We start from the raw sequence: 11,832 nt of genomic DNA, 5'->3' as shown, positions 1-11,832 counted from the left end.
CCACGCTTGGTCTGCAGCATCCGTAATCCGTGGATATTAAAGGAGAGAATGCAGGGAATGGGATCAGAGCTACCTGGTCTAGTGGAAGGTGTCTCTGCCTGTGTGGGTGGAACAAGATGAGCCTTAAGGTCCTTTCCAACCCAAACCATTCTAGGATTCCAGGGATTTCCCAGACTCCAGCAATTTAAGGTAGAATTATTTAGGCAAAACCCCCTTTTTCCCCCCGAGGATAGTTTTTTCTTTGCTGAGATTGCTTTTTTTTGTGGGTGGAAAATCCCCAACCTGCTTGAGTTGGCAAGCTCTGGTTTTCAGCTAAAGCAGATGCTGATGTATGTTTATATCCTGCTCTGACAAAAAGCTGTGAGTAAATCAGGAACTGAAGGCAGGAGGTTTCCCCATTCCAAGAGTCCTCAACTTGCCAGTGGGGGGTGTGTGGAAAAATGTCAATTACAGTTCAGTCTGCAAGGATATGACAGCAAAATTTAATTAAATATAATTCCATCTCTCTCACCTGTCCTACAGGGGATTTCACTGTAAATCCAGGTGGAATTTCTTCATGAAAAGGGCTGTCAGACATTGGAAGGAGCTGCGCAGGGAGGTGGTGAAGTCCCCAGCCCTGGAGGTGTCCAAGGAAGGCCTGGATGTGGCACTCAGTGCTCTGGGCTGGGGACAAGGAGAGGATTGATCACAGGTTGAACTCGATGGTCTCAAAGGTCTTTTCCAACCTTAATGATTCCAAGAAATTAAGAAAGACCCAGAAAAGGTGACCTGCAGCACCCACTGCCTGAGAAATGGCATGTGAGGAGTAAATAACCTGCCTTTGTTTCGAGCAGAGGACTATTAAGCTTCAAGAGCAAAGCCTGTAGCCTCATCACACTAAATTACAGTGATTATCTCAAAACACTGGATGGAAAATGGAATTCTCAAAAGCCTTTGCCTCTCCCTGGCTCGTAACATGATGCCTTATTCCCTTCCAGCAAAGGCAAGGAATTCTTGAGGTGATTTTTCAGTCCTGCTGTAGCTGCTCCTCTCCTGCACAGCTGTGAGAGGCTGGGGAGGCTGTGAAAAAGGTGCTGCCTGTTCCTGGAAGCATGCAGAATGCTCCCAGCCCTTGATAAATGACTTTACAGCTGTGCTTGCGGCTCTGTTTTGCAGAGGTGGCCAGTTTAGATTTCATTTTAAATGCATCTCAATTTCTCTGTCCCCAAGTTTCCCCCCGAGGTCTTCTGCCAAAAGTCAGCTTTATTTCAGTGTGAGTTTTGAGGTTAATTGAACAAAGCACTTGGGGGATGAGAGGTTTAGGTCTGTGAGACCTCGCAGATTTCATGGAATGCATGGATATGTTTTTAGCAGGCTTTTCTCACGTTGGGTCATTACACTCTTCAAGCCCAGTGAAATCCAGTGGTTCCCTGCAGCATTAGGAATTACAGACTTCCAGTACAAAAAAGGAGGATCCAAGAAAGGGGGAGAGGAACTTCCACAAGGGCATGGAGTGATAGGACAAGAGGGAATGGCCTTAAAATGAGAGAAGAGAGATTCAGATGAGGTATTGGGGGGGAAAAGTCTTGGCTGTGAGGGTGGTGAGGCCCTGGCACAGGTTTCCCAGAGAAGCTGTGGCTGCCTCTGGATCCCTGGAAGTGTCCAAGGCCAGGCTGGACAGGGCTTGGAGCAACCTGGGACAGTGGAAGTTGTCTCTGCCCATGGCAGAGGGTGGAACCAGATGGGTTTTAAAGCCTCTTCCAACCCAAACCATTCTGTGATTCTGTGATTCCCCACTGAGCAGTTGTGTCTGTATTCCCACATCTGCCAACTCACACATTTTACAGGGATTGAGCCCCTGTCAGAGAAGCTTTATGTGATGTTATCAGATGAAACCTGAGTCCTCTTCATAAACTATTTATTCTCCAAAGTCTCACTGACAAATGTGCTCAGTAAAGAGAGTCAGGAAAGTGGCTTTTCAGTGATCACAGGGTTTTCCTTCTCTGCCTTGTTCCTGGCAGACAGCAACACCAATGAGTGGCACATCCATTTCCCAGTGAACTGTTTTCTGATTATTCAGTGTTTCGAGGCTGATTCCTGGTGTTTAACAGGTTTCCACCTCTTGGGCAGATGGAGGTGAATCACAGAATATTTCACACTGCAGGATCACTGAAATCCAATTCCAAAGGAGGGTGGTGATCTTCCATTGGTTTTTTGTGGCTTGTGATAAACATGATATGAGGCTTTGTCTGGATTTTTAAACAGTTTGGTTTTCACAGAGTACATTCCTAAACCCTTATTTTGCAACATCTGCTCACCTCAGAGACCTGAATGAGCTTGTTTCCACATGGGCTTGTGTTATTCAGAAGGACACAGACCTTTGGGAAAGCAGGCCATGATTTCCTGGGCAGGGAAGGCTTACAGGGAGCAAACTCTCTCCTGCTGGCCTGAGAGTGTTTGAAGTGCTGCTTCTGCTCAGCCTGGTAACTCATCCTTGTCATTAGCTGCACTAATTATGCATCTTGTTTCCACAGCCTGCTTGAAATGAATCCCTGTGTGGAAACTTGTACCGTCAGGGCCAGTAAGGAAGGAAGAAAAATGGATTCTGTTTACACTCCAGACACGTTAGGGAATCCAGTTCTGCAAAAGCAGCTGCTGGGGGTTTGTAACATTTCCCTTCTGCCTTTGCTTCTGTCACAGGATGAATGTTTTTGGCCTTGATGACCAAGCTGTGAAGGGCAGAAAGATTCCTTGGGTTGCTCAGAGACTTCCATTTGGTTTTCCCAATGTGCTATAAGAGCTCTGCTGGAAAACTGGGAAATCATCACAGACTGGTTTGGGTTGGAAGGACCTCAAAGCTCATCCAGTTCCACCCCCTGCCATGGGCAGGGACACTTCCCAGGCTGCTCAGAGCCCCATCCAACCTGGCCTTGTCAGCTAAAGAGAAGTGAAAGTAATTTTAAATTACAGCACTGCCCCTTGTGAGCTCCCTGCATCCACTCCGAGGTGTGAAATCCCTGCTTAAGGGCAAGTGACAACCGCTGTGTTTTCTTTAGCACCATTGTGTCCCCTCTGCTGGCAGATGTTCGTGAAGGGGGTGACTTAGGGCCTGATTTTTCCCTCAAAAATCCCTCCTTTCCCTCAATGATCTCAAATGATTTTTATATTTGGGATGCATCCTTCATCCGTTTCGTTTGCTGAGATGTGAAGCTGCAAGGCAGTGGATGAATGGGTAATATAGGAAAGCCTTCGGGGAACAAAGGAAGCTTTTTCCTTCCCCAAAATAACAATGTATCTGTCTGGGTTCTAGGAATTCTTCCTGGCTGGTTGCCCTGCAGGCTGGGGCTTCTTGAGAATTGTCTAACTCTCAGAACTTTTATCAGTGACCTTTTTTGAACATTCCCAGGATAAACAACTCGTTATTTTATGTGTTTATTGGGGAAGCAGCAAGCAAAGGGGAGAAATTCAGGTGCTAAATCTGCAGAGAGGAGGTTGATGAGCCTCTCTCTGCCCTGAGACAGGATCCACTGAACTCACATCTCTGCTGATGGTTCTTACCCAACCTGCTCTTACATCTCTCAGCAACACAATTTTTTTCCTCCCTGAGGGATCTTTTCCAGGACTTCCTTACAGCTAAATGTTTGCTGTCATTACAACGTTACAACTAACCTTGCTAGTACTGGAGCACATGCCTTCAAAATCAATATATTTGGGGTTTTTTTGTTGTGATGGTGCTTTGTGCTGTAAAATTTGCCCTTTCTGCTCTTCACAGGTCTGTTTTTTTCCCCTTTTCCCAGTTTTTGGATAATTTTTGTTGCTGTGGATGGTCCTTAACTGTGCATCATCTCCCTTTAATGCCCAGATGGCACACTCAGTGCCATGGTCTCATTGACAGGGTGGTGATTGGTCAAAGGTTGAACTTGAGGATCTTGGAGGTCTTTTCCAGCCTTAATGATTCTGTGATTGTCAGACCAATCACCATGAGGGTGGAAATTAAAATTGGGGATATAAAAAAGCCCCAGATCCTTTATCTGCCATCACTGCATTTGCAGTATTGGGGTGTCTCCTGAGGGGAGATCCTTGCAGGATTGCTGTCCCATGTTCACAAAAAAAAGTTAATTTTAAGAAAGCATCAATGCAGAAACATCCAGGGGGCACTGGGTGTTTGATCCTCATCCATTATGGTGCAAGATGCCAAACTGTCCCTTTGCACAGGGAAATGTGGCTGCAGCCACTGCTGTCCCCAAGCTGTGAGCACCCAGTAGGAGCAAAACCTGCTGAGAGGCTCCTTTCAGGCAGGGATCTCACAGCCAGTGTGGAACAGCCAGGTGGAAGATGCCATCAGCAAAGCTTTCCCTCCTTCCCAGCCTACCTGGAGGGCAAACACCTGTGTTTTCCCTTTGCAGGAGCTCACAGGGAGGGGAATGATGCCAGGAGAATGTGTTTAAAAACAAGGCCTGTGTGGTTCACACAGTGCTTTCACCCCTCATTAAAAAAAAAATACAAAAAAAAAAAAAGCCAGACAAGGAAAATTTAATTGAACAAAACATCATCAGGCTTTTAATTAAAAATAAACATTTCTAAATAAAATCTTCCCTTTTTTCCTTCTCCAAGGAGGCAGCAATGCAGTGTGACACACATGTTTGGGTGCAAAAGCGACGCTTTCACTCACAGAGGGAAGATGAGACCTGACTGTGATCAGTGTGAGGTTGTCCTGTGCTGCCAACACGATGTGACACCTCCCTGTGCCCAGGCACAGCCTGTGTCACATCTGCTGGGCGTGATGAGTGTCAGGGTCAAACCAGTTCAGCACCACAGGGAGAAGATGTTCCTTCTTTTCACATCCCGTGTGGCTGAGCTGTCACCGAGGCCGAGCTCGGTCTCCCTCCTTGGTGACTCTTTATGGCTACTGTGGCACATGTGGACACAGCAGGAGATTCTGTCAGGAGCTGACACTTTCCTCAGGTCTGAGGGACAGAGAGCCACATAAAGTCCAGGCAAAATTCCACTTCCTTACTAATCTGTCTCTGGGCAGTGGCAAAAGCTTGTGGAAAAACCATGGAAAAATAACCTGGTGTAGATTTGTAGGTCCTCCTTATAGTGGGGAAGCTGGAGAGGAGCTCTTCATTGGGAAATGTAGGGGTAGGACAAGGATTGATGGGGTCAAACTGAAAGAGGAGAGATTTAGATGAGATATTGGGAAGGAATTCTTCCTGTGAGGTTGGTGAGGCTCTGGCACAGGTTGCCCAGAGAAGCTGCAGCTGCCCCTGGATCCCTGGAAGTGTCCAAGGCCAGGCTGGACAGGGCTTGGAGCAACCTGGGATAGTGGAAGATATCCCACAGCCCATGAAAAGGGGACCAGGTCCCCTCAGAAATAAATAAAGTATTGGATGTTTGCTTTTCTGCGTGGAGGAAGATGAAAAAGCAAAAGCTGGAAGGTGATTTATCTCCTCTCTTTCCCACTATGAATGGTTGAAGACCTGTTTATGGGCAGAAATTGAGATGGAAAGATCATTATTTGCAGAATGCCATGAAATTCAACAGACTTCAGAAAAGATAGGCAGGGTTTAAAAAAAAGTGTTTAAATGTGACCTCCCTGTCAAAGGAGGAGGTTGGTTTACCTTCAGCAGCACCTTCAAATACAAAGTACTGCTGTGAGGGAGGGTAAACATGACTTAAGTACAAGTAATTTTTAAAATAGAGGCTGGTAAGCTCAGCATCACATAAAAATGACTCCATTGTGTGAATAACAATCAAGTGGGTCCAGCAAACAGAAATGATCCGTGCTTCACAAATATAATTACTGCACTTGGCTCCCTCATGGCTCAGTGCTCTGCTTATAATAAATGGCCTTGAAAAACAGCACTTTTATAGAGAGTGGTTCATTTGCAGGGCTCTGTGAGCTCCTCCTCTGCTCCTTGCTGTGCTGAGGCAGGAATTGCTCATCACTCAGGGAACCCAGCTCAGAACATAAAAGCAACTCCAGCAAATCAAGCCGAGATCCTCCTAATCCTGTTCCTTTGTTTCCAGCAGCAGCTTTTTCCCCACTGTGCTCTTGCTGACTCTGGGATCTACAGCTGAAGGACTTTCTGATACAGACACTGTTCCTGCACATTCAGGATATTTACAGTCATTCATCATTAATGTTTTTCTCCTCCACAAACTCAGCCAATTGCTTTAGAAACTCAGGTAAGCTTGTGCCATCCACATTGGATAATATCCCTGCTCTATCTGTAATTTTGTGCCCTCTAATTACATGTAGCTAAGCTGTTACATAACAATCCCAACCTGCCTGCCAAGGGGTGGAATTCATAAGCAGGAGGGAATGGGAATTAAAAAAAAAGGCTTATAAACACCTCTGTGGCAAGATAATCTTATCTCAAAGCCTTTGTTCTTCAAGATTGCTCAGGGAGTTAATGTTCATGGTTGTGAAAGATGGATGTGTGTGGAATGAGGGGGGAAAAAAGTAATAATGTTGTTTGCTGGAGGTACAGCTCAGCAGAAGGAGTCCAGAGGAGAAGGATCTGGAAGCTCTTTGTACAAATGCTGCTGGGAATGAGAAGACTTGTCAGGATCAAATCAGGGAAAGGAGGATTCCATCAGCTTCTGTCTGAAAAGTTGCTGTGGTCCATCAAATGAATGGTCCATCAAACACGGAATTCTTTTTGTCAACACCTTGTCACTTTGTCCTTCAGAGGACATCCCACTGATCTCCATACTCACAGTGCTCCCCTGAGAAGGGCAACAAGTCACAAACCTCCCCTGCAGGCCTCCCCAGAAACACCACGAGAACCTGGATGGTCTTTAAGGTCCCTTCCAACTGCAACCACTCCAAGATTCTATGGATCTATCTTTGATTTTAGGATGGGATTCCCACACTGAGCCCTGCTTCTGAAGCTGCAAAACCCCATCACACCAGGACGCTGCTTGGAGATTTAGAAAGTGTGACACGGGATCAGATTTAACTCCAAATGCTTTGCACAAACTGCTCCAGGCTCTCTAATCCCTCCTGGTTGCTCATTAAAAACTTCCTTAAGAGCTTCCTGCTCTATGCAGCTTTACTGGATGTCTAAGAAATCAGGCAGTGCCTGGATTGCATCAAACCATGATGTATTTCTGAATTTCTGCAGTTTGGGCCAAGTAAGGCCCCTCTTCGGAATGATTCTTGGCCAGGAAATTTGCAACTTTGTCCTTGCTGCTTTCATAAAGTGTTGGGATGGAAGTGAAATTGCAGTTTATCCAGTTCCAGCCCCCTGCCATGGGCAGGGGCATTTTCCATGATCCCAGGTTGCTCTATGCCTTATCCAACCTGGCCTTGGGCACTTCCAGGGATGGGACAGCCACAGCTTCTCCTGTTAGGCTACCAGTCAGAGCTGCAGGGGCTTCAAATGAAGAATAATTCCCCAGAAAGGAAAAATGGAGAGGCAGAATCTGTAAGCAAGAAGCACAGCTCCAAAATCTCGGCAGAAATAGCTCTAGAGGACATGGTGAAATGTCCTCTTGCATTATCTTCAGAGAGTTTGTCACCTCACAGGACACATTCCTGTGGCTGAGATCCAAAAATGCTGCACCTGGGTTCATAACCTATCAGACATTCAGCTTCTCTTCATTCATGAAGAATGTGTTCATTCACTCTTCTCCTTTAGAGAAATGTCATGTTCCCAAACAGCATAAAAAGAAATGTATCCAAAGGAAAGTGCCATCCTGTCCCAGTTCAATATACCTTCTATCAAGAGAATTCTCCCTTTCTAAGGCTATTTTAATTTTCCCTTGTAGTGTCCAGCAGCATGTGGGTGTCAGCCTCACCCCAGTGGGGTCCTCACTGTGGACATGCACCTCCACTAACTTTATCCTTCTCTTCAAGGCCTCCTATTTCAAAAAGTGTTGATAGGATGAGTTTTCTTCTCAGAACAGCTACGCCTATCTCCTGCACAGTCAGCCACCAGGCTCTGTCCTGTGATATGGGAAAGGCTGCCCAGGGGTTCGATGAGCAGCTGTGAGTGTGGGTGCTGATAGGAGTGTGTATCTCAGTTTTGAGGCACAGTGCCACAATTCAGGCTGTGCACAGAGCACAAACACAATCCCTACAGTCCTTGTCCCAGCCAAGACTCTTCTGGCTGCAAAAAGTACTCTCTGTGTTGGTTTCTGCACCTAAGATTGACCAAGTGACTCATTCTGCTGGGCTGAAACCATTTAGGTCTTGGCATATACATGAGACACTGGCCTTGATGGGGAATGGGGAATGATCTCCTTGTATTGAACTTCTAGGAAACAGTTTAAAACCGAATGTGTTCTGCTCAGCCACTATGACCTCAGTAGCAGTGGGAACACTAAAAACCAGAGTATAAACAAGAGACTGAGTTTTATCAGCTGTTCATGCAGAACAGCTACTAGAAGGATGTGAGATAGCAGAGGAAGTTTGAAATTCAGAGGTGATTTTTGGCAACTGAAAGATCATTTGGGCACTACAGCCCTCTCTGATGTCTGGGTGATCAAGGAGCTGGTGGTACAGCCTAGGAGAGACAATCTTATCTTTGTGATGTAAAGAGATGAAGGGACTGGAGCATCTCCCTTTCGATAAAAGGCTGAGGGAGCTGGGGCTGTTCAGAGAAGATGCTGAGAGGAGACCTCATCCCTGTCTGTCCCCATCTGCAGGGAGGGCTCAGAGCAGTGACCAGGCTCTGCTCCAGGGGCCCAGCAATGGCACAGGAGGAACAGACAGGAACTGATGCCCAGGAAGTTTCCCCTGGACATGAGGAAGAACTTTTTCCCTATGCAGTGATCGAGCACTGGAACAGATTTTCCAGAGAAGCTGTGGAGTCTCCCTCACCGGGGATATTCCAGACCTGTCTGGGCACAATCCTGTGCTCTGGGATGACCCTGCTGGAGCAGGGAGGTGGGACGAGAGGAGCCACTGTGATCCTTCACACCTGACCCATCCTGGCATTCTGGGATTTGAGGATTCTGGATTCTGTGACCAGTGCTGTGTTGTTGTACCACAGCTCAGCCAGAGACTGCTGACCAAAAAGGACTTTGGACAACAGCATGGCATGGCAGGAAGAGGGGGAATGGCTTCCCACTGCCAGAGGGCAGGAAGAGATGGGACATTGGGAAGGAATTCCTCCCTGTGAAGGTGGTGAGGCGCTGGCACAGGCTGCCCAGAGAAGCTGTGGATCCCTGGAAATGTCCAAGGCCAGGCTGGCCAGGGCTTGGAGCAACCTGGGACAGTGTAAGGTGCCCCTGCCATGGCAGGGGGCGGGATGGGATGAGCTTTCAGGTCGCTTGCTCCGCAAACCGCTCCGTGTCGCGCTGTCCCCTCAGCCGGCCTCTCCCCGCCCTCAGCCCCTCAGGAGCCCCTCACGGCGCGTGACGTCACTCCCGAGTGACGTCACCGCCCAATCCCCTCCGCGGGCGGCGCTGACGTCAGGCCCCGGCGCGAGCGGCCCCGGCTGAGGGATCGGGGCGGTGGCGGGAGAGCGGTGAGTGCGGGGTGAGAGTGCGGGGCTGCTCCGGGGGGCTGCGGGGCTTCGCGGGGCTGGTTCTGGGGGGTTTGAGCGGCTGGCTTAGGGGGAGCGGGAAGGCGCGGCTGCCCTGCTCCCGGCGCGACCGAATGAATGAGGTGGGGGAGGGCGCGCTTCTCCGGCACCGCGCGGTCCGCTCCTTTGGGGACGCGCCGGGGCTGGGCGGCGGTGGGTTCGGTGCTCGTGGCTCTTTTGTGCTCCACCGCCGAGTCTCAGCGGGCGAGCGGGTTTTGTTCGTGCCCATCAGCCGCGCCGAACCCTTGGCTTCGTCTGTGCAGAGTACAGGAGTAGGGAATCAGGGAATGGCTTGGGTTGGAAGCGAGCTTAAAGATCATCCAGTTCCACCCCCTGCCATGGCAGGGACACCTTCCACTATCCCGGGTTGCTCCAAGCCCTGTCCAGCCTGGCCTTGGACATTTCCAGGGATCCAGGGGCAGACACAGCTTCTCTGGGTAATCTGTGTCAGAGCCTCACCACCCTCACAGGGAAGAATTTCTTCCCAATATCCCATCTAAACATACTTTTTTTTTAAGTTTAAATCCACTACCCCTTGTCCCAAGTCCCTCTCCAGCTCTCTTGGAGCCACTTCAGGCACTGGCAGGAGCTCTGAGGTCTCCCTGCATCCTTCTTTTCTCCAGAAAAGCTCTCCCAGCCTTTCTCTAGAGCAGAGAGGCTCCAGCCCTTGGAGCATCTCCACGGCCTCCTCTGAACTCGCTCCAGCAGCTCCACATCCTTCTGCTGTTAGATTCCAGCTCTGGAGGCATCTCTGCAGGTTCTCAGGGATCTCACCTGAGCAGGGCCAAGGGGCAGAACCCTCTCTGCCCTGCTGCCCACTCTGCCCAGGATACATTGGACATTCTGGTCCAATCTTCCTTACCCACTCCGGGAGCATCAGGCTGTGTAATCTCCCTTTTTTGTTGTTTATTTTCGGTGGCTGAGGTCACGTTTCCAGCAGGTCCCTCACGGCTCAGGCTGACGTCTCCTCTTGGCGGGCTCAGCCCCAGCTCGGCGTCATCCCCGGCCGTGCGTCACCCCTGGGGCAGGAGCTGTGTGTGTGTCAAGGTTATTTCAGCCAGGCTTGGCCAACAGCTCCCTGACAGAGAGAACAGCTCCAGCCTGGACACCCTGGCACATCCCCCTGCCAGGGGACACCAGCAGGGACGCAGCGTCCCAGTTTGGGGGCTCTTGGAATTGCCAGCAGGGAATGTGTGATGGATTTGGGCTGTCCAGCTCTCCAGGCAGCAGTCTTGAGCTGAGAATATCCCTTAGCTGTTGCAGTGTGAGTGCTCCCAAATGCAGCAACCCGATGGAGTTTCCTCTTGGCAGCACTTGGGCACCAGGGAGGGAGGCTTTCCCACGGGCAGAGTGGCTGGTGCTTTGTCTTCTGGATGCCCAAGGAAGATGCTGTCCTTCTCCTCGAGCTCTTGATACAGTTGGAAAACTTAGAGGAGCTTCCCAATGCGTAAGCAAATCTCCAGGTCTGAAGCAGAAGCTGTGGGATTTGGAGCCAAATGGGAGTTGAGAAGGTGGAGGTCAGTGCATTGGTGTGGACCATGTTCCCGAGGATGTGGTTGGGAATCTGAGAGATCCTGTGCCCTGCAGAGTCCCTTAATTTTCTTTGAAAGAAGAAGGTTCTGGATTCTTTGGTTGAGCTCTGTGGTGGAGCATCTGTGGCATCCCAGCAGCTCTGCAGCCCCCAGAAATCCTGTGGGAGCTCTGGGGTTTGGTTTGACCTCTTTCTCCTCCCTCTCTCCCATTTTCTTTGAAGCTTACAGTGGGACTTTCCAGACCAAGCCCATGACTTTCTTATCTTTCTTATCACTGTGACATTCTATTAATAACTAATTTACAAGAACTGCTGGTTTCCAGAAACATTTTTGACTTTTATGTGAGCAACAGGTGTTGCTGCTTATGTAACACCTTGGAAACCTCACAGAGGATCAGCAGCTGGCAGTTCACTCACTAAATGTCATTTTATGAATGTTTCTTTTTTTTTCCCTTTATTGCCTCTTTTCCCTCTTCCCATGCTTTAATCTTCTTACAAACCCCAGAAATTTCCTGTTATCCCAGGCAGATTATTACTGTACATTGGAGCACGTGTTTGCTTTTTACTAATCCTTTGCACTGCCACTAATTAATTTAAACCATGTCCTTCAGCCTTGACCTGAGGCTGGCTGTTTCTGGGACTTGGAGGAGCTCCTTGTGCACTTTCAGAGCTCTCTCCCTGCCTATCCAAAACTTCCAGGCATTTCAAAATCGAGCAGGAGGGAACAAAGTGATATCCCTGGCTGCTGCTGCTCTCACAGGCACGTTTTTTTTTTTCCTTTTTTTT

General features: G+C 48.8%; 1 long non-coding RNA gene across 1 annotated transcript; it reads right to left on the bottom strand.

Moving 5' to 3' along the window:
- Positions 1 to 4,511: 4,511 nt before the first annotated feature.
- On the bottom strand, positions 4,512 to 11,685 carry LOC146440466 (uncharacterized). Its single transcript, XR_014851158.1, has 2 exons — positions 10,378 to 11,685; positions 4,512 to 5,459 (listed from the first exon to the last, which is right to left on the bottom strand). It is a non-coding gene; the product is annotated as an uncharacterized LOC146440466 (long non-coding RNA).
- Positions 11,686 to 11,832: the final 147 nt, after the last annotated feature.

This window comes from Lichenostomus cassidix, chromosome 3, assembly GCF_008360975.1.
Source record: "Lichenostomus cassidix isolate B80296 chromosome 3, HeHo_3.0, whole genome shotgun sequence".
Classification (NCBI taxonomy): domain Eukaryota; kingdom Metazoa; phylum Chordata; class Aves; order Passeriformes; family Meliphagidae; genus Lichenostomus; species Lichenostomus cassidix.
Note: the sequence above shows the minus strand (reverse complement) of the source record. Positions and strands in the feature narration are given on the sequence as shown.